This window comes from Acanthopagrus latus, chromosome 14 (genome assembly GCF_904848185.1).
Source record: "Acanthopagrus latus isolate v.2019 chromosome 14, fAcaLat1.1, whole genome shotgun sequence".
Lineage (NCBI taxonomy): Eukaryota > Metazoa > Chordata > Actinopteri > Spariformes > Sparidae > Acanthopagrus > Acanthopagrus latus.
Genome location: NC_051052.1, coordinates 6,838,601 through 6,858,543, shown reverse-complemented (window position 1 = coordinate 6,858,543; position 19,943 = coordinate 6,838,601). Strand labels below are relative to the sequence as shown.

The 19,943-nt window shown below is 44.0% G+C and overlaps 1 long non-coding RNA gene across 1 annotated transcript in view; it reads left to right on the top strand.

Moving 5' to 3' along the window:
• Window positions 1–19,943, top strand: part of LOC119032095 — a 34,786-nt gene that overhangs the window by 533 nt on the left and 14,310 nt on the right. The gene's annotated exons all lie outside the window — the stretch shown is intronic.

Genomic DNA, 19,943 nt, shown 5'->3' with positions numbered 1-19,943 from the left:
ATGTTCTGGGGTCGAGGCAGCAGTCTGAGGAGGAATTCTCAAAACCTCTGCAAATATATAACCCATATCTATGCATTAATACACCTGATGGAAGGTGAGAAAATATGCTGTTTTGTAGGCCGGGTGACCCAAACCTTTAAATAAATATGAAATGTGCATCATTTCTAATCCGGGAAAGAAAAATAACACATTATAAAATCGCCATGTTTGTTTGAAACAAGCCAGACCTCACATTCAGTCTATAAACAAGCACTGTCAGTCAGAACGCACACATCTTTTTAGCCATTAGCTTCATGTTCCTGTTGCAAAGATATCACTGACTTCATGTGTGCGCAAAAACAGTGTAAATACATAGAATGAATATGTGTTTTTTCTTTTTTTTACTGGAGCTGTGCCGACGATAAGAGCCGCGGCTCTACCTGTCACGGCTCGGCGCCGATACCGATGAAGGTGACTGAGGATGACAGGCGGCCAAATGCCTTCTCACCTGCAGCTGATTCCCGAACGCAAACGCCCCGGTTTAGACAAATGAGACTGGGACGCGGCAATTACGTCGCGGCTGACCTTCAGCTCGAAGCGTGCGACGGCACTCGGTGATGGAGCTGTCACGCGCTTCATGCTTGGCCCCTTTCCTGTTATCACTGTCACACCGCGTCCATGTTTGTAACTGAGGGAGTCCGGAGACATAATATTTGGTGATGATTCTTCGTTAAATTATCAGATTCACAGGCGCCCTCCTCATCTAGTGGATGGATTTTTCTTTTTTTTTCACACAAAATGGGTACTTTATGACCCTCTCTGCCTAATGACTCTTTCGGTTGTGTTCATCTATTACAGGGAGGACGGGCTCTTCATCACTTACCGGGCTTCCTGGGAAAATTACGGAGAAAATTTCCCAGACAGACAAGGGAAAATGCAGCTAATAAATTCTGCATGTAATGATTAAATTTAAATACAGAGGTCAAGAGCTCTCATTATTTGCTCTAAAATATTAAAATACTGTTAATATTTTATGTGGCCACATACACCGGCACTGAATTAATTTCAAAAGAAAAATGTTTGCGCGGAATGAAGTGCTTTCGGGGGCCAAAGCATGTAAGTGAGAAACTTTTATCCCAGAGCAGAATTTTTAATTTGTCTGTGCAGAGCCTTGCGGTGTCCCCACTCCATTTGCTCCCATGTGGCCCGGTGTCAGTGTGATTCATTGAATCATGGGGAGGAAAACACAAGTGGCAGTGCGGCATTATTCTCACCTGAATAACCCTACACAGACTGATTTTTATATCATAATCTACACTGGCTTTAAATGGGGCGTATACAGAGCACTTAAAATTCTGTCACGTCAATGCATTATAAAAATGATCCGATTTAGTTGTGGAGGTGATGTGATGCCAGTGAACAAAGAAATAACATTTTACATCTACAGAGACAAATGGTATGGTTGGGAATCAGTGTTTGTTGGGTCCAAATGGTGGTTTTGTTTATGTCTGTGTGAGAATACTGACAGCTGGTTTGAGCTTCTGCCTGAGCTTTGTGAATAGTATAACACCGTTTGAATCATGTGGTGGCTGTGTATCGTCAGCGATCGGGAGATTTCGTCGTTGCCAGTTTGTAAAACAAACATAAAAAATGGCTCTAAATATGCACCCAGGATAATAATATTACAAGCTTTTGTTAGCAATGTAATGTTACCTAGCTAGTGTTTGCAACAGTAGCTTGCATTTAAAACAAAAACAAAAATGCTTTCCTAGCATTAGCAGCGTTGGCTAATATTAGCTGGCTAGTGTTAGCAACATTAGCAAATGTTAGCTAGTGCACATACAAGGAACCATTTGAGGGGGCAGATCATTCAGACCACAGCGGCATTGTGACATGAATACAGCGGTCAGGGAGAAAATTAATGCTTCACATTAGCTATAGGCTAAATGCTACCTTTAACCCACCCCCACCCTCAATTTCCATGTAAAAATTCTGTATTATGTAAATATTTTCATTTTTCTAAGGAGGATATCATCTTCTCCAGGCCTATTTACTATTTGGTCTGGTTTGCTAGTCAGGCCTCCACTCAAAGAAGCTAGCTACTTTTAGTATGCTAATGTTTAAACGGATTCCAACCAGATGTTACGTTTGCAGCAATAGCTTCATATTGTTTCTGAGCTGGATGGTGGTAAATAACACTCACAGAAGCCTCCAGTGGATTTCTAATAGTGATGGCACTTTTCTAATAGCTATTTCTAATAGTGATGCTTTAAAAAGCACTAGAAAAAACTACGTGGCGCAAGTGAGGAGTGCATGCCTGTGTTCAGCTTGCAGTGTCTCGTATTTTTTTATCAGACACCTCGACCTAAATCATCCACGCAAACTTCCTTCCTATGTGGACTGTTGCTCTTCATACTCGATCTCTGACCTCCTAACTACTGTCTGCCAGAAATCTGTCTGTCAGAACAACAAGCACAAGCCAGTCACAGCACAGTGTTGACAGCAAATCCCAAGCATAGCGGGGGAGTACCGGGCTCTTTTTAAAGATTTACCTGCTGTGCCCACTTTGCCAACCGTGTGTGCGTACAGTGAGGTCTTTTTATTCACAGTATTTTAACACCTGCTGTCAATGGTCCAGTGGTTGTGAAGGCTAATGACTGGCAACAGGTGACCTTGGCACTCTCAGATCATTACACAGAACAACTAACATGGCCCCCAGCCAGTTACCCTTGTGTGGCTGTTGGGATTGAGGTGATATTTTGAAGTATTTTTGGTGCATGTAGATATTGTGACGATATAATAACCAGAACAGAAGAGACATGGTGAGCTGGTACCAAAATGCACAAGGCCTGGGAAGCAGGTAGGGGATGTTGAACAGTGGCAAAGTAAATTAACTAAATCTCCTCTCTTTGGTACCTGCAAGTTTGAGCAAATAAACATAGAAGTGGGAACAAACAAAGGATCATAAAATGATTTTTATTTCAGTTTAATTTACAGCGAATCAAAGGAACAAGTCCAGACTGATTTCCCCGTCGTATTAGGCGAACACGACTGGCACTATATGACAGTCAGCATCTAATAGACTAATATCAGTCCAAACCTGTTAATTGCTACATAATTACCTCTTGATACACTCAATCACTCTTGCTGATCAATTACACAGAAGACAGATGAACTCCACGGGTCTCTAACGGCGCAACAGATCGGCTTCCCGTCAGCACACTGGAGAGCTTCTGGAAATAAAATCCAATTCTGCCGCGCTTCTGTTCAGCCCCGCGCATACATCGCTAAGACACGTCACGCATGGATAGCAGTGGGACGAGTCTCTTCTCCAGCCTGATTAGTTCTGCTCCAGAAATGCGGAGAGTGACAAGCTAATCGCAGCTGTGGCGGCGATGAGTGGAGGAATCTGAAGGACTGGAGGGACAGATCGATGATCCGCGGGCTCGGCGACAGCAGGAGATGTGCGGATTCGGCCAATACTATGTCAACTTGAAGCACGCCCAACACGCCGCGTGGAGGACAGATGCCAGCTGGACGGACGACGACACGATTAACATGAAAAAGTTTGACTTTTATCAACTTAAAACACTTCATTGTTGTATGTAACATTGCAGGAAAAAGGTCGATATTGCTGCTGATATTTTGTGCCACTTTCCCACCGTCCTGCACTTAAGAAAATGTTGAGAAAATGTTCCAGCATGTGGAAAATGGAAACATCTGGGTACAGTCAACCATGCCTCACAGGGCTTTTCCACCAGCAAACACTTTCACACCTGAGACATAAATAACAGTTTTTATATTTTTAGGTCCTTCCTTCTATCTGGCAGCTCAAAAATCAAGGTGTGTTATTCAGCTATCATGTTATTAGCCTGTATATCAGGATTAGGTTACTGTCAACCACCTTTGAGAATTAGAATCAATTATTTTTTTTCCAAACGTATCCTTTAATCGACTTCATATTTCTTTTGCAGCTGAATAATTTCAATAAATAAACACAAATATGAGAGCAGCAGCAAGAGGAGAATTAAAGTTGAGATTAAAGTCTTTACCTAAACATTTGAAACTACTAATTTGTCATTTTGGTAAACAGAATTAGGCGGGGAGAGTGGAAAGACTCTCATTTCTCTCTGCTCAGTGTGAAGCTATAGATTTTCCAAGCAAAATATTAGCATGAAGAACAGCCAGAAATGTACTCTGCCTCTGTCAAAAAGGTAAAAAATACACCTTACCTCTGTTGCTCACTAGTTAATATTTATGAGCCAGATGAATTCGATGAAGGACCAGTAATTACCTTTCAGTGATCCTGAGTAAGAAATGATAATAAGTTTGGTAGTGTGTAAAAACTGAGTGTGCAGGACGAGGTGAGAAAGTTCTCAGCTTTTTCCCCAAACCTCACCCTGACCAGGACCGTCACAAGTCAGCATGGCCTGTTAACAGCACCAGGACAGGAAGGCTCTATAGTAGATGATTAAAACTGGCCAGGACATCATTGGTAATAGGACCCATCTACTGAGCATTAGTGATATTGGTGAGGTAACGTGCCTGAGCCCAAAAGAGACTTAAAGACATCGCCCACCCCAGCCACAGTCTGTTGGTAGTAGTCCAGAGGGTACCATGTGACAAACCATCTGGCGTGTCAGGTTACAAAAAGTTTAACTGCGCCACGACGCTTTCAAAAAATTGCGAACAAGACCGAACCAGTATAGACTGACTCTCCAGTGTCCTATATCAGTATTTTGCCTATTTTTTTGATGCCGCTTATTCTTCTTCTAAGAAGAAGAGAAAAAAAAAAACCTCCAAAGCATTCAAAGACTGATTTGAACATTGATTACTGAAGCAACATTCCAAGCTTCAAAGTATCCAGGTCAGCCCTTCAAACTGTAACACTCTTGAAATCCATATGCCAGCATAAATCATGGTTTTTAGTTTTGTGTGTAGCTTAGCGGGACTTTTGTTGTAGAATGATGAACCCTTGAACCTTGAGAGGGGAAAGTTCCTGGTGGACTATTTCCTGAAGGCAGTACACACCAAGGCCGACTCGGTATACGGCACTTGTGAAAGTGTTGGTGGGAAAAAAGGCTGACGTTTTTTAGCCAGCGTGATCTGATATAATCCCGCTTAAGTCTGAGCAGACTACAGTGATAATTCAGACAATGCCTAACAGCGTATAAAGGCCCCCACACACCGCCCAGACTCAAACCAACGGCCAGCTGCCTTTATCCGACCACTCTGTTGCCTCTCGTCCGACCCGTTTGGCAGAAAAGTTGCATTGAAACATAACCGCCTCGACAACTGCCAACTACACAAGAGCATGTACGTTCTGTGCTTGCGCCAGATGCAGTAAGTCTCCTTAACATCGGGTGGCGCTAGTCTCGTGCCAGTAATCCAAAACATGAAAACAGGAAATGACGGAACGGAGTGCAAACCATCGTCACTTCCGCCGCTCCTACACACTGCGCTGATTTGCTGGCACACAACCAATCAGAGTCTCTAATGCAATTCAGTTTGCAAGTTGAATCTGACCAGACACTGGCCGTGTTTTTCCAAAAGCTTCCAACGCAGCTGAACACACCAAGCAGATTTGTTCCCAAACTCGTCCGAGTCTCCCCAAACATTTCAGACGTCCAACATTTTGGGCCAGTGTGTTCCTGCCTTCGGACCGATGAGATCTGCTGGACACTGTGCTCGTGGACGTGCGCTGTGTCGACTCTTTCCTCCTGTCCAATACGTGGCTCCTGATCTAAAACACAGCCACAGTTTATGTAAGGTGCTGCTCTGTCCTTCCCTCTCGCCCTGCCTCAGATGAATTTACACGCTCCGAGTGATTTCAGCACTAAACTCTTTCTCGTCTCGTGTCAGGACGGATTTAGACAATGCTCCGCTACTATATTCATTTCGTTCTAATCGTCTCTCCCCTCACCTGTCCTTGTTTTACCTGTCCCCTGCCCATCCCTCCCCCTCTCCTCCACCCTCCCTCCCCTTCTCCCTCCCTCCCTCTCTCGGCTGAGTGACTCGTTGAGATGGACGTAATGAGACAGGTCCATGCAGGGAGGGAGATGGAGGCAGTGGCATGAAGGAGTGCAGCCGTAAACAAGGTGAAAAATAATCAGGTGAGGGTGGACGGCGGCTCTCTGAGGGCCCGCTGCAACCACGGGCGCAGCAGCCGGCGCGGCCCCGCAACAATACATCACTCTCTCCTTTTAGAAATGACTTTTTTACCTTCTGTCAGCTCTCATTAGCCGCCTCACAGTTCAGCTGCTTTTTGTTTATTTGTTCTTATGCCCGTCTTGATTTAGCGCTGACTGGCCTTATTACTCGTTGGCTCTCGGCCGATTTGGTGATTCCCTATAAATCATTTCTTACATCTCCGTCCGTGACCTTTGCAAGTACAAGTGTGAGATCTCAGGCTCCGCGTTTCCGATGGCAAAGTGTCATTTCATTTTCAGTATCAGCTGTTTTTTTGTGTTTCTTCTTCGTCTGTATGGTTCTACTGGAAATGCATGAGAATGTAATAAGATGGATGGACTTAACTGTACCTTAAATGAACCATCTTTACACATTTCTGTTGATCTAGATCTCAGATTTATCTTCCTTGTTAAAAAAACAACGAAAAACAAACAAACAAAAAAACAAAATCAGATGTTTGTTTTTTTTATAGCCATAAATGTGAGTTTGGCTTGTTAAGGTGAACTGATGCTTGGTGTAGACTTTTTTTTTTAAATTAACTCAAACAAAACGAAAGATTTAACCCATTTTGAATATTTTAATCGCAATAACACAAGACAAGACAATTTTGTCAAGAACACACTTAGTTTAAGGCGACAAAACTACTTTGTTCAAGAGGACTTATTAAAGACTATTTAAATTGTGGCCTTGTGGCCTTACTGAAATGATTCCAGTAAATCGCTGGAGTTGCAACATGACTGCTTCGGTTTCAACATGATCCTTTGGGGCAAGTTATGCAACTGACAGGCCGAGGTTGTCATGTTAGTCTCTAAGCAGATTGTGGTGACATGGGACTGACTTTGTCACTACTCAGGTGTGAGTGGTAGCTTCTTCCCTCCCTTCTTTATCTATTTTGTTTCCAATTTTTTTGGAGCAAAAAGCCGTAGATGCTTGGCAAAATCTTAACAAAAGTCATCATTGATCTACCCAAAACTAACACTCCACAGGTTTCAGACAAACCTTCTGCATGATTAGTTGTTGTAATGAAGATGTGAAAATCCAAAATGCTCTGGGCTGACGAGCTGAATCGAGCCGAAATTAGCGCACGCGTTTTGAAAAAAAAAAAAAAAGAGCTTGTGGTCCGACCAGGCCGCGTTTCACTTACAACAGTGTGGCCTCCCCAAAAGGCAATTAAAACTGGCTGGTGGGCGTCCATTTAACTGATTAACACACAGCAATGTTCAAAACTTCCGAAATGTCTCCCAGAGGCGCCGTTCTCTCCGCACTGTGGCGGAACCGAGAAGGTGGGGAGCCGTGTACAAAGAGGCCGAGGGGCCTCTGATGAGCCGCAAAGTTGAACTTCAGAGCGTGTGCCTGCTTTAAATGATCGTTGGTTTTTTTTTTTTTTCAAGACACCTGAAAGGGGGAAAAAAAAAAAAAAAAGGAACTCCAAGAGGGCTTTCAAGTGAAACTAATAGGAACCAAGTTTCATTGCCAAATTAATGAGATAAAACTATCTCGTTAGACTTTTCCATTAGACGTTGTTTAATGAGCGCCACAGTGCGATGGGAACGGCTACTCAAAAGTTGCATTAGTTACTTGTCTGACCAGGTTAAAGTTAGTTTAAAGGTAGGATTTGTTAAAAAGGGTTGTTTTAATCCTACTACTCCTACTACTTTTTGGATTAGTTATAGCTCCGTTCTTTCAGTATCATTACACTCATAAATCATTCCTTTATTTGAGCTGTGGCTTTTTTTTTTTTTCTACATTAATAACATTTTAGTTGTTCGGCTAACTCCGGCGCACTTGCGTTGTTGTGGAAAAATGTCAGATTTGATTTATGTTCTGTGGCCCTTTTTCTAAACAAATCAACAACAAAATATAACAGTCGTGCTTAATTTGACAGGTAAGGTCTTTGTGTTGCTCATTTTGCACTTTGATCACACTTAATCCAATATGTGTTTAAACCATGTGAGCAGCCCGGCAGAAGGGTCCCTCGGGAGCGCGCCGTTTATTGTATTAAAGCGTTACATCTTTTGAGAAACTCCAAGTCATCAGATGTTTGTTTCACCGAGCAGCATTCAGGACGACGCCGCTTTGAAATTTTGCAGAAATGATCAACTTGGTAATGATGTAGACTCGGAGCAAGCACCTGCATTCATCTTGTTTTAAATTCATCTTATGGCGAGATCAGACGATGCGATGTATTCATCTTTGAAGGTGATCGCCATATGATTAAGCTTAAATGGACTCATGAATTATTGCCGTGACTTGGCTGCAAGGAAAAAAAATACAATACAGTGTCTTAGCTGAACACCTGAAAAGTAAAAAAAAATTGCAGGGTTGACTTGAAAATATGGAAATCCAGCCCGACGCGATTTGTCGCACCCAGAGCTCATTTTTGTTTCCTCGTGCCTGACATCTTCGTCGTCTGAGTTTTGGGATAGAAATGACTGTAGTTTGTGTGCTGCATCGTCATCTGTTTTGTAAATGCATTGGTCTAAAGTTTGGCAGGCGGAGTTATTAGTTTAACCAATGTGCCACAATCTAATAAGCCTCCTCCCCCTAACTAAAATCTATTTGTTATATGATTAAGTAAATAGATGTAATGTAAATTCACTATTCTAGTCTTAGGGGTTAAAACCACAAAGGATCATGGAGGTCTGAGAGAAGTGGACAAACAGCAAACTTATCAGTGACGGGCTTTTCAAGCGTCACAATGTGTTGTATCCATCAAGTTGTAGGTGACTCTCTCTCTAGGTGAGATTGATTCAAGATTCATATTTATTTTTACATTTTACCGCACTTTCTGCAGTGTCACAAGATCTACAGTAAGCGCCTGGTCTCAGTTTCCTTCCTGTAAGGGGAAATTGAGTAATGTGGTCGGCTCTGATCTTTACCGCGCCGCTGTGCAACACTCCGGTGTAAATAATAAAGGTAGGTCCGGCCAATCGCAACCGCATGGCTCGTCCCGCTGCCACACTGCTGTTTCTCTCCCGACTCGCACTATAATCAAGGTTGCAGAGGCGGAATCGATCCGGTCGTCCAGTTCTGCTGCTAAACCATTTATTAAAACATCAAATACTTCGCCCCGGTGGATGTGTGCCCAGTGATTACCTTTGCAAATCAATTAAGCCACCGAGTAATTGATTGGCCACGAGTCCGCCGTTCCAGGATCTTGTGTTTTTGGAGCGAGTGAAGGTCAGCGCGTTTGCACCAGCCTTTCTTGGGATTCCTCTCATTCTGTCGAACAAAGTGCAGTTAACATGAAGGCTGAATCGATGGAGGGGGGGATTGGTTTTATGTTTTTGGGGGTCTCCTGTGGGGAAAGGAATAGATTTTGAGGTTGTAATCGGTAAACGTACGTTAACGGAACATGTGTGCACAGTAAGATTACAACTCTGTTAGTTTACTGACTGTAGGAAGCATGTTTTTCACAACAGAGTGAAATATTCACACAGATTAAGGCATAATATGATTGGGGGAAAAAAAGATCCTATAAAATAATCTAATGCTCGTAATTTTAGTTAAAGAAAAAGTTTTTAAAATATTAATTCTGTGTAGCTCTGAAAGTTTCCTCCGCAATACGTGACAGAAATCTGATTTCTCTGCCTGTGAAGATACGTTTGACTGATGCACGGGACAGAATTCGGCGCGACGAGCTACGGTGATGCGCGTGCTAAGCTTTATTTTCTAAAGGCTGATGGGAGTTCGTGGTCGCTGGCCTCTCTCAAAGCCCGGGAACACATTAAGGCAGACGGTCAATGAGCCTCCTTCATCCACTGTTGGAGAATAAAAGCACCAGGGATCCCAGACAACCTGTTTTACAATTGCTGAATTCCCCGCAGCATGAAGATGTGGACGTCAATGCAATTAAAGCCGCTTCGTCCTCACAACGCCGTCATCGGTTTCATTTAAAAAAAAACAAAAAAACAGGTAGCAGTCGGTAGCTCGGGTTGAGCTGGGCCCCGCATTAGTGGCCGTGTCCTCCGAGGCCTTTGCCATTATACTAGAAGAGGCGAGTTTTCCAAGAAGGTAATTATTCATTAAATTAGTGTGGAAATGAGGTTCTGGTGGTTGTGTACTGATGAATTACAGTGGCCAGTAATTTGCACGGTAATTAAAGATTTGAGCTCCTCGCCGCGCCGTAAGCATAAATCACATTTGCAAAGATGTCGGCCGGAATCTGTGAGGCACTCCACCTCGTTACAGCCGAACTCCGTGAGCTGTAACGAGGTCTGAATTCAGCCTGCATCACAAAGACTTTTCTACACGCCGGCCAGATTTTTTTCTTTTACAACTGGAGATTTCTACATGCAGGGCAATTCAAAGGGGACAGCTGACACCGAATGGAAACTAGAACGGCGCTCAGCAGAGCGCATACCTCCGCCATGGCCCAGCAGTCCCCTTTAATTCATCAAGCAACATACAGTATCAACATATCTACTTAACTACATCTGCTAGATCCAGATTTTTATTTGCATGCTTGAGAAATTAAAGTCGAATAATGCTCGCACTGTAAAAGAAAGTGAGAAACAACTGTTGAAACACAGTCCTGAACTGCAGTCACTGGCTTGGCAACCGTCTTGCAGCTCCACCAGAGATGTGGAGGTTGAGTCATGAGCATAATATGACACAAATTGCGCGTATTTCAGTAAGTGTCTTTAGCTTCCTTAGTCAGAAACACTACTGCCATAATTAGTGTAATTAATGAACTAACGATAATTAATTTGCTTGCACCTGCCAGAATAGAATGTTCACATCTCTATTTGCAATATTTAGTTGTTTTTTTCTAACATCAGGACGGGTAGATGACAAGTTGACGTGCAGAGGTCTGCTCTTTTTTAATGCCCTCTACTTTTCCTTCTCTCCCTTTTTTCATTTTCCTGCACTGTCCAATTTTTCTCCTCGCTGCTCGGCCACATGCACACACTGAACCGTACGCTGTTTTTTTTCTTTTTTTTTTTCCCCTTTGATTCTCCCTGTTCATTTTGCATTCTGGCCCGACACACTGGGCCAATCAGCCAGCCAGGCCACAGGGAACTCTCCTGCTGTTCCTGACCATCCGGGCCTGAGGACTAAAAGTCTTAAATTGGCGGCTCCCGGGCAGTCAGAGCTGATATCTGGGCTACATTTAGTTAACGCTGGCATTTAGGTCCAAAGTTAAAAAACACACTTCGTCTCATTTCATTCATCGACTCACAAACCGAAATATAAAACTGTCTAATCGTGGTTGTACCTCTGTGAAGGTAACTTTTCTGGGTGACCGGGCACAGTGGCTTCCCAGAGGTCTTATTGCCTCTCTTAGGTTGCCAGGCAACCAATGGAGACTCCAGCCATGCAAGCCGGTGCACTTAAATATACAGCACACGGTTCATTTTCACATGCAGCCGGAAAACCTTCAGCTCTACCTTTGAACAACCACCTGTGCACATATATCGAGAGACCACTCTCCGCGCTCGAGCCTCCTTCTGAAGTAGCAGTCATGTTGTTTTTCCTGTATGCAGCCCATCACGGCTCTAGATCTCACACAGGAAAAGAAAATTGCAAAAAAAGCTAGCCTTGTTAGATATTATAGTCCAATTAAAGTGATGCATTCAGAGAGTACCAATGGTACCCATGTCAATTCAATCGTGTCAAATGGTCATCAGTTAGAGTTAGATTTCTGCTCATTCTTTCCACTTTTCCTACAATGAATGCCTTGGCTCACTTTCCCAAACGGCGTGTCATCACCAGACAAAGCAGTCTGGGTGATTAATTTACAAGCTAACCACATGGCTCTGTGCTGCCGAGCGGCGAGTGCTAGACCGACGATTACATCACCTCACTAATGAATGGTTCATTTTATTCATTTGGACAGTCGCATTGAACTGTGCAGCCTTCAAACACTGTAAACAGATCATCGCCTTCAGCAGATTACAGCTACCGATCAGTACATACAGTATCCGTGAATGTAAAATGTACTGAGTGTTTGGACCGGAGAAAAGGGCTTTTAGGTGGTTTGTTTCTCTGAAATGTCTCGGATGTCACGCACCGGCACGCGACCCAGCGAGCAGTTAGTGGCCCGGTGCATTGTGGTTGTTGTAGGTTTCCTGCTGTTTGAGGAAAAGGGACTGTTTTTCTGAGTCTTCTCTGGTCATGAAGTACCAGTTCTAAAGATGCCGTCTCTCTGCTGCATAGACAGCTCAAGTTCTATGAATAGAATCTTCCCATCGGTGAAATACCCCTTTAATGAACAGACGTCCTGTGAGATTAACGTTGACTTTTTTTTTTTTTTTTCCCCTTTCCTTTCCTCCTAACAAAGTTAATTTCCACACTTTTGGTCAAACAACGTTTTCAATGCCTGTCATTGTTTAATTAAGAGGAGGTGTGCAACACGAGAGCACGCACACCCGGGCTGGATGAAGGAACTCCTCCGCTGGGACTCGGTTTGAGAGACTCGCGTGGGCGGAAGAGAGGAGACACGCTTGCCAGAGAAACGTACAGTACTCCACCAACACACTGAGCGCCCCGAGGGAGTTCAGGCAAAGAACTCCTCCTGGATTTTTCTCTTCAGTCTCTTGCTCTCTCGCTTTCTTGCCCCCCCCCCCCCCCACCGTCTCTCTCCTCCTCATTTGGTCGTGGTAATTCATCACGGAATATCAAAACCATTCAAAGCTCCGGCACAGAAATGAAGGCTCCGGAGTCCATGTATAATTGCTTTCCGCGAGGTGCCACCATCCCTATTGAACCTTCTTGACTCCCTGTCCCTAGCAGTGGCAGCGTGCATGATAAAGAGACAAGGAAAATCCCCCCGAGACGCGGAGATCATGACGACTGCGAGAGGACGGAAAAGCCGTCGCCGCCTCCGGAACGTTCATGAAATTACAAGCGTTTGATTCGCTGTCGTCCCTTTTTCATCCTTTTTGGGAACATGCATTCACGTGGCATTCTTTTGAACGCGCACCAGAGGAGGTTATAGAGGGCTCGGGGAGGGAAAAAAAAGGCTCATTTCACACTGACTCTCGTTATATTTGCCTATTTTCAATAAAATAGGTGATTATACATAATGATACTAATAGCAGAAGGAAGCGAGGACATCTGGATCATAGAGACTAAATAAAAGACAGCGTCACACCTCTAGCAGTCGCAGGATTTGCCTCGTCTTCACAAAGGATGAAGCAGTAATACCTTATTAAAGAGGTGGAGTTCGATACACGAGGCCACTTTTCATCCGTCAAAGTTTTTATCATTGTAACCATGACAACAAAGGTCCCCTAGCCTTACTGAAGCAGTGATTCGAACCAAACCATGAAGTTTCCTGTTTGTTTCTGCCTATTTATGTATTTGCATTTCCACAGAGACCAGAAGCACTTCACTCCACTAATGCATTCTGTACCCAACTGCAACTATTAGCTCGCAGTGCACGAGCAAGTCATGTACTTAAAGAACCAATGACAGCATTAGTTTCTGGGTAGTAAAACCCTGCGTCATATAGCTTCCACAGACATTTTTTTTCATGATGTTAATTCAAAATGTTTGATGGTGATTGTCTCGATGATAACAACAGTACTAACCATCGTTCTAGTTTACCTGTTCATCCACAGACTAAACAACGTTCATTTTATAGTGTAGTGGTAATTTTAGTGGTGGTGACGTTAGCTTTTTACTTCTGATCATATTAAAGCAAAAACGAAGTGAGGATTATCTTGCCGGTCACTCGAGCTATGGGAATCAAACATTTCCCTTTTTCTCCGCAAACTCTGGAGAGAGATCCGACTCTCTAGCTGCTGAATGCTTCACCTCCACCACCGTTCAATCGCCATTCACCGACCGCCGGGCAGACAGTGTATGATTAGTCAGAGTGTTTTAGTGTTAAACAGCTGCTAGGTCAAAACGAGACTGACAGAAGTGACACAGAAACACAAACTCTCCGTTTCCATGAAGTAAACTATGAACTAAGTGTGATAAAACTCAGATTTTTGTCCATCATTCATCACATTGCATATAATCACTGATACGCTGATGAATATAATCTAGTCGCCTGTTTACAAAAACAACATAAAAACTACCATCCAGCACTTGATATGCAATGTCAGGTTAATCCACTGAGGTGAACCTGGCCAAGATGGCGGCATAAAAATTGAGAAGAAAACAAACTAACTTTAAAGGCAGCTTTGAAGTACCTGGCCCTTGATGTATAGTATGTTCCTCTGCTGCTGTCTGCTTCCACTTTTAACCACAATGAAGACGGCAATGGAGCTGAGAGCTTCTTGAGCCTCCGCGACTGCTGAGCGCCAACGGCTCCGAGCGCCATCTGTGACTTTGGCCAGACAGTTCCTGTTGCCTGGCGCGATCACACAGATCACATACTCAGCACCGCTGCACTGACACTTCCAGCCGTGATCCGACAGTCATCTCCAGCCAGCAGCGGGCTCCGTTCCTTCCTCCCTCCAAAGTGCTGAGGAGGGGAAGACCGAGCATGCCTTCTGGTTTTAACTGAGAGCGCTGCTGAGATGAGAGAGGCTCTCAATTTACCGTGGCATCTGCTCCCTCAGACGCCATCATCCAGCTTCAGCCTGCGAGCCAACACAGCAATCCTTCTTTTTCAATCTCGCGGAAAGGTCCAGGAAGTTTGGATAGCTCAGCACCAGTCATTAGGAACTAAACTGGTGATAACTTAATAACGGCCCGGGTCACTGGTCACAGAACTGACGCTGAAGTTGTGCAGTCACGCAGCCAGCAACGTCCTGCAAATTGATGAATAAATAGCAAGTAGTTCCTGAATATTTCTAAATCAGTAGATTGTGAGAGACTAACAGGCTGCTCAATATGATAACGAGCCCGTGACTAATGATGGGACATCTGTGAATCTGCATACTCACCACTCCCCCAAGAACACTTTTTAACAGACTACAGCGTCACGTGGCACATAACCAATAACTAATCATTACTTTACCTCGTACACACATATCAGGGATGCGCGTCACATCATTGGCAGGGGCTGGTAGAGGCTTCAAATAGACATTTTTGAACACGCAGGCCTGCAGATATGAGATGACGAGATGGCACTTTGTTTCCCGGTTTGAGTTTTTGGTTTCGTTATGTCCTGTTTTGTTTGAAGTTCTCTCCCCACACACGTCAAGTTTTGCCCGATTTCCTCCCTTTGTTTTCCCGCCCTTTTCCCTCCTCACCTTTCTGATTATTTAATCACTCCTTGTGTATTCGAGTCCTCGTCTTCCTCTCGCTCTCTCTGTCCGTTCGTCTGTTCTGTTTTGCCCCTGCGTTCCTGCGTCTCCATCCCCATTTTCCTGTTGTGTGTTCCCAGCTTTTGGTTCCTGAGTCCTTGTGTCTTTTCTGGTTTGAACTTTGAACTGTTTTTTTTAGCTGCATTTGTATCTGTATTTTCAGCTTTAATCATAAAGGGTGCAATAAAGGTTCCTGCTGCTTACAGCTAACTTTGCAAAGTTCAGTATAGCTGACGCTGATGGGAAGGTTGTTGTTTTTTTAGGTATTTGGTCATGAAATATTGGACAAATTAAATTTGAAAGATCACTCTAAAAGAAGGCATCACTACAGCTGTAACGATTCACCCTGGAAGGAGCATGAATGTCTTTAGAAATGTAGATTGATGACTGATGACGGGCCCTTGAGCCCTGCTGCTAGTGTGGCGGAAAACCAGTCAGGAAGATCAAAATATGTGTTATAGAATGGAATTTGAGTTTAAAAGTACAACATGTATTAATTCTGAATTGACATTTCTAAAAAGCGACTAGACTTTTCTGTAATTGTTGTTGAGTTGAGTACTTATAACTCCGCAATTTCACTCATTAGGTCTCCGCCGCTACTTCTGGGATAGGGAGGTCGGCGAACCAGACTTAATTTAGGGGGAATCAGCTTTAAAACATCACCTTATCTGTGAATGTCTGTGCCTGAGTGAAATCCCAGAGACGTCATCACAGAGATGTCACTCAGATAAAAACAAATGAGAAAATAAAGAAGTCAGAACAATACAAACAGTGTAAATACCAAACCAGAATGTTAGTTAACACCCTCATCAGTTTTACATGACGAGGTCACCTGGGTCACCCCTGCTACAACCGATTACATATAATTTGACCGATAGCCGCTTGGCTGTCCCAAAAATCAGCAGGTTTGTCATTGGTCGAGGATCTGAACGCTGCTTCCCAGCCTGCACACAGCGCAGATCCCAAACATGTAGAGGAGCAGCTGGGCAATTCCTGCATTTTTCATGGGTTCCGTCATTATTATGATAGACGGGACGCTTCCTGGCGAGCTCGGCTTGGGCAGCGTGGAGAGGGTTTACCATGCGGGGCAGTTTTGAGCGGCTGATTGTCGGCCGTGCCGCTGCTGCGTCCGCCGGTGTTTGTTGTAGATGAGGGGATATCCTGTTATTCTGCCGAGGCCTACAGGTGCTTACCATGCAGAGCTCTCAGCGAGGGAGCCGGCGCGCCACAGAAATGAGCGGTCATTAATGCACCACAGCAGCAGTACCTGGTGTCCACTTCAGCTCCGTCGCTCGCAAAGGTTTTTCCGTCTGCAAAACAAACGGCCTTTCTGCTGGAGAGAGCCGAATCCGTGCCGGAGAGCCGAGCCGCTAATAAAGCTTCACACAGTCATAAATAGACCGCGAACAAAGGGTTAGTCAGGGTGGGGGGTGGTGAGATTTACTGTCACTTCCCCCCCCCCCCATATGTTGATTCGAGCAGCGGGGGACATATTCATTAGCAACCCTGTTATCCAACTCGTCAAAGGCTGTTAATGAGGTGCTGCCATGTTATGCAGTCCAACTAATAGAAAACACAGTTTCACTGGAGTGCATATTCAGGCTGACATCGGTGCAGCTTTTCAAATTAAGTGCGTCTAATTCATGGAAACAATGTATGTCGCTACGTGTTCTTTGGCAGAACCACATTAGTGCGTTTCTACTCAAGTACTGTACTGAGGCACAATTTGGGATTTTCTTGTACTTTCCTTGATTACTCCCATTGTGTCCTACTTTATAGTTCTACTGCACTACATGACGAGGACAAACATTCTACTTTTTGCTCCACTACATTGATTTGATAACATTTAGTTACTAGTTCCTTTAAAACTTGCGTGCCGCATCAGAGCCAAAGTAACACATTTTGATTGCAATGGTCAGAAAAAAGATGAACATTGTAATCAGTCATCTGCCAGGTTAATAATCAGTCTGTCCATAGAATACTGTAATACATATGTGTAAATATATGTATTATTTACTTTTATTGATACTTTAATATCAGATACTTTAAGACTTTTATTCTGCTACTATTTGTATGGGTGACTTTGTGTACTACAACACTGCGCTCACCTAGCTTGACCACAAATCTTTGGCTATTTTGCTTTCAAGGCTCAGCAGAAATTAACTTTTTTTTTTATTTATTTTTTTATTTTTTTATCAATACTTGGTATTTGACCAGAAACAACCATAGACTCTTTTTTAATCAATAAATGTATGTCTCAGTGAAAAACTAATGATGATTCTCACTTGATGTCTGTTGACAACACTGAGCGGAGCTGACATTTGGCGTGAGGCTGCTTCAGCAAAAAAGCTATTTCTGGCTCAAGGTTTACGCAACAATCATGAAATATTAAATATTAACAGTCTTCATGTTAACATTTATGGGTGGGCACCTCAGGCTTTTTTTTTGTCTCTTTCTTTTAAAGCTGCAGTATAAGTGACTCAGTGCTTTCTTATACAGAGGTGCCACACATAAGGACAGCGTTTTAACCCTCGCGTGACCGGCTCTGCATTCACCCGACTGTTATGAGTTGTCTGATGACGTGAACGCTTGCAAGTCACAGTCACCCACCCCATATGATGTCAATGTGGCATTAAAGCAACACTATGTAACTTTTTTACGCTAGAATAACAGCTTTAAAAATCATGTTGACGGTACATCGGATTTTTTGGAGAAAACGTTTTCTTATTTCCCGATTGAAGTCGGTTGCTCAGCTGTGTGAAGCACTGGTGCGGTCTTTGCCGGCCGCATGACAGAAACACCTGAGCACGTTTAATTCAAGATTTTGTGTATGTGTATATGACGAAACACGCCGCAGCTTAGACTCTAGAATCGCCTCTAGAATACACGTTCACAACACTTTCCAATAAAACTACACGCTGTTAATAAAAATGTTCCCGAACCAAGAGAGCTCGTGACCATTTTTTTTTGTTGTTGTTATTAAAGCCAGAGACCTGCTGCTTGTCTGATCTGCCCCTGCAGGAAGTTGATTGCGTGCAGCTTGTGTCACAGGTGTAGAACATGCCCTGATTAGACGGCTAGAATGAAAAGCGGCAAGACCGAGAGCCTCTGAATTACCACTTGTTGAGAATTAAGTATTTAATGACTCCGTCTGAGGATAAATGTTACTGTACTTTTTATCACACGGGTCGGCAGGTCAACGTGCAGGAGTTTGTCCTGTTGAGGATGTTGAACTCCGCTGCCTCCACCTCCGCTACGCTCCCGTGCTTCCTGCAGCAGCATCCTCCACCAACCCCCTCCCCTCCCCCTCCCCTCGGCAGGGACCAGCCCCTGCGTCCAAATAGAGTTGTTGCAACGAGAGAATCCGGGGCTTAAAGAACAAAAGGAGAGGCCAAGTTCGAGCGAGACGGAGAGAGTCGGCTAGATTAGAGCCGTCAATCCCGGCATCTTTAGCACCTAGCGGGGCCTCCTTGTGGGATCAACCACAAAGTTGTAATCAAGGCGAAGGAACTTTTTTTTTTTTTTTTTTCTAGTACACCGCCGCTGCCGCCCAGCTTCTCCTCCCATCTCTCGGCTGCAGCACCGGGGCTGGGGTTGAGGGAGGTTTAGACAGGGTGAGTGGGTGGGTAGGTGGGGCAGCGAAGAACTTTCCCTGAACCCTCGCCGGCTTTGTGTCTCTTTCTTTCATCTCAGGTCACTGTCAGTAGAGGGTTTATCTCGTTAAAAGCAGCCCGAAGATGAAACGGGGACCACTGCTGCCGAACACTAAGGCCCGGGCTTGTGGTGCTGCTTTTTTCTTCTTCTTCTTCTTCTTCTTCTTCTTCTTCTTCTTCTCCAGATACATCAGGGTGAAGTTTCTTTGTGCTAAATGTGGGTCATTTAAGCTCGAGACGCCGTAACCCCAGCGTCTCTACCTGATTAATTAACTTGTGACTGGAAAAATTCCACAAAGCGTGAAATTGCGAGGAATAAAAATGGATTGTGCAGAGAGGAAAAAAACATCTAATCCCGCGTTTCATTCTTCGTTATTGAATGAGTAAAATAACAAAAAAAAAAAGTCACCGTGAGGGAATAGAGAGAGGGACTCTATTATGATTCTGTAGCTTGGCATATATAGCAGCTAGTCACACTGGGAGAAAATATCTCAGCCGGGCCTTGATGAACACAAAGGCGAACCTAGACGGCATGTTTGGATCAGTCAGATAAAGACACTGTCAGGAAACAAAGACGCTGACAGAACTGACAAAAGACACATTCGTTCAGTTCTGATGTGCCACCAGAAATCTGTCAGTTACTGGAATGACTTGCTTTCATGAAAAGCCTGTGTTTTCTCACTCGCCTTATTTGGTTATTGTCAATCTCCTCGCACCATTGTTGTCGCAGACCTGGTTTTATGATAGCAAATTCATCCCAGGCTGCCCAGATAATAAAATTGTAGCACTGATGGTCGACACAATGGGGGAAAAAAACGTGAATGACAATCAGAGCCCGCGCTTTATCTGGCGGCCGTCTGCCTCCCCGCTGCTGCGCGCAGGTAAGTTTGATGACACTGACGGCTCACTCAAATCA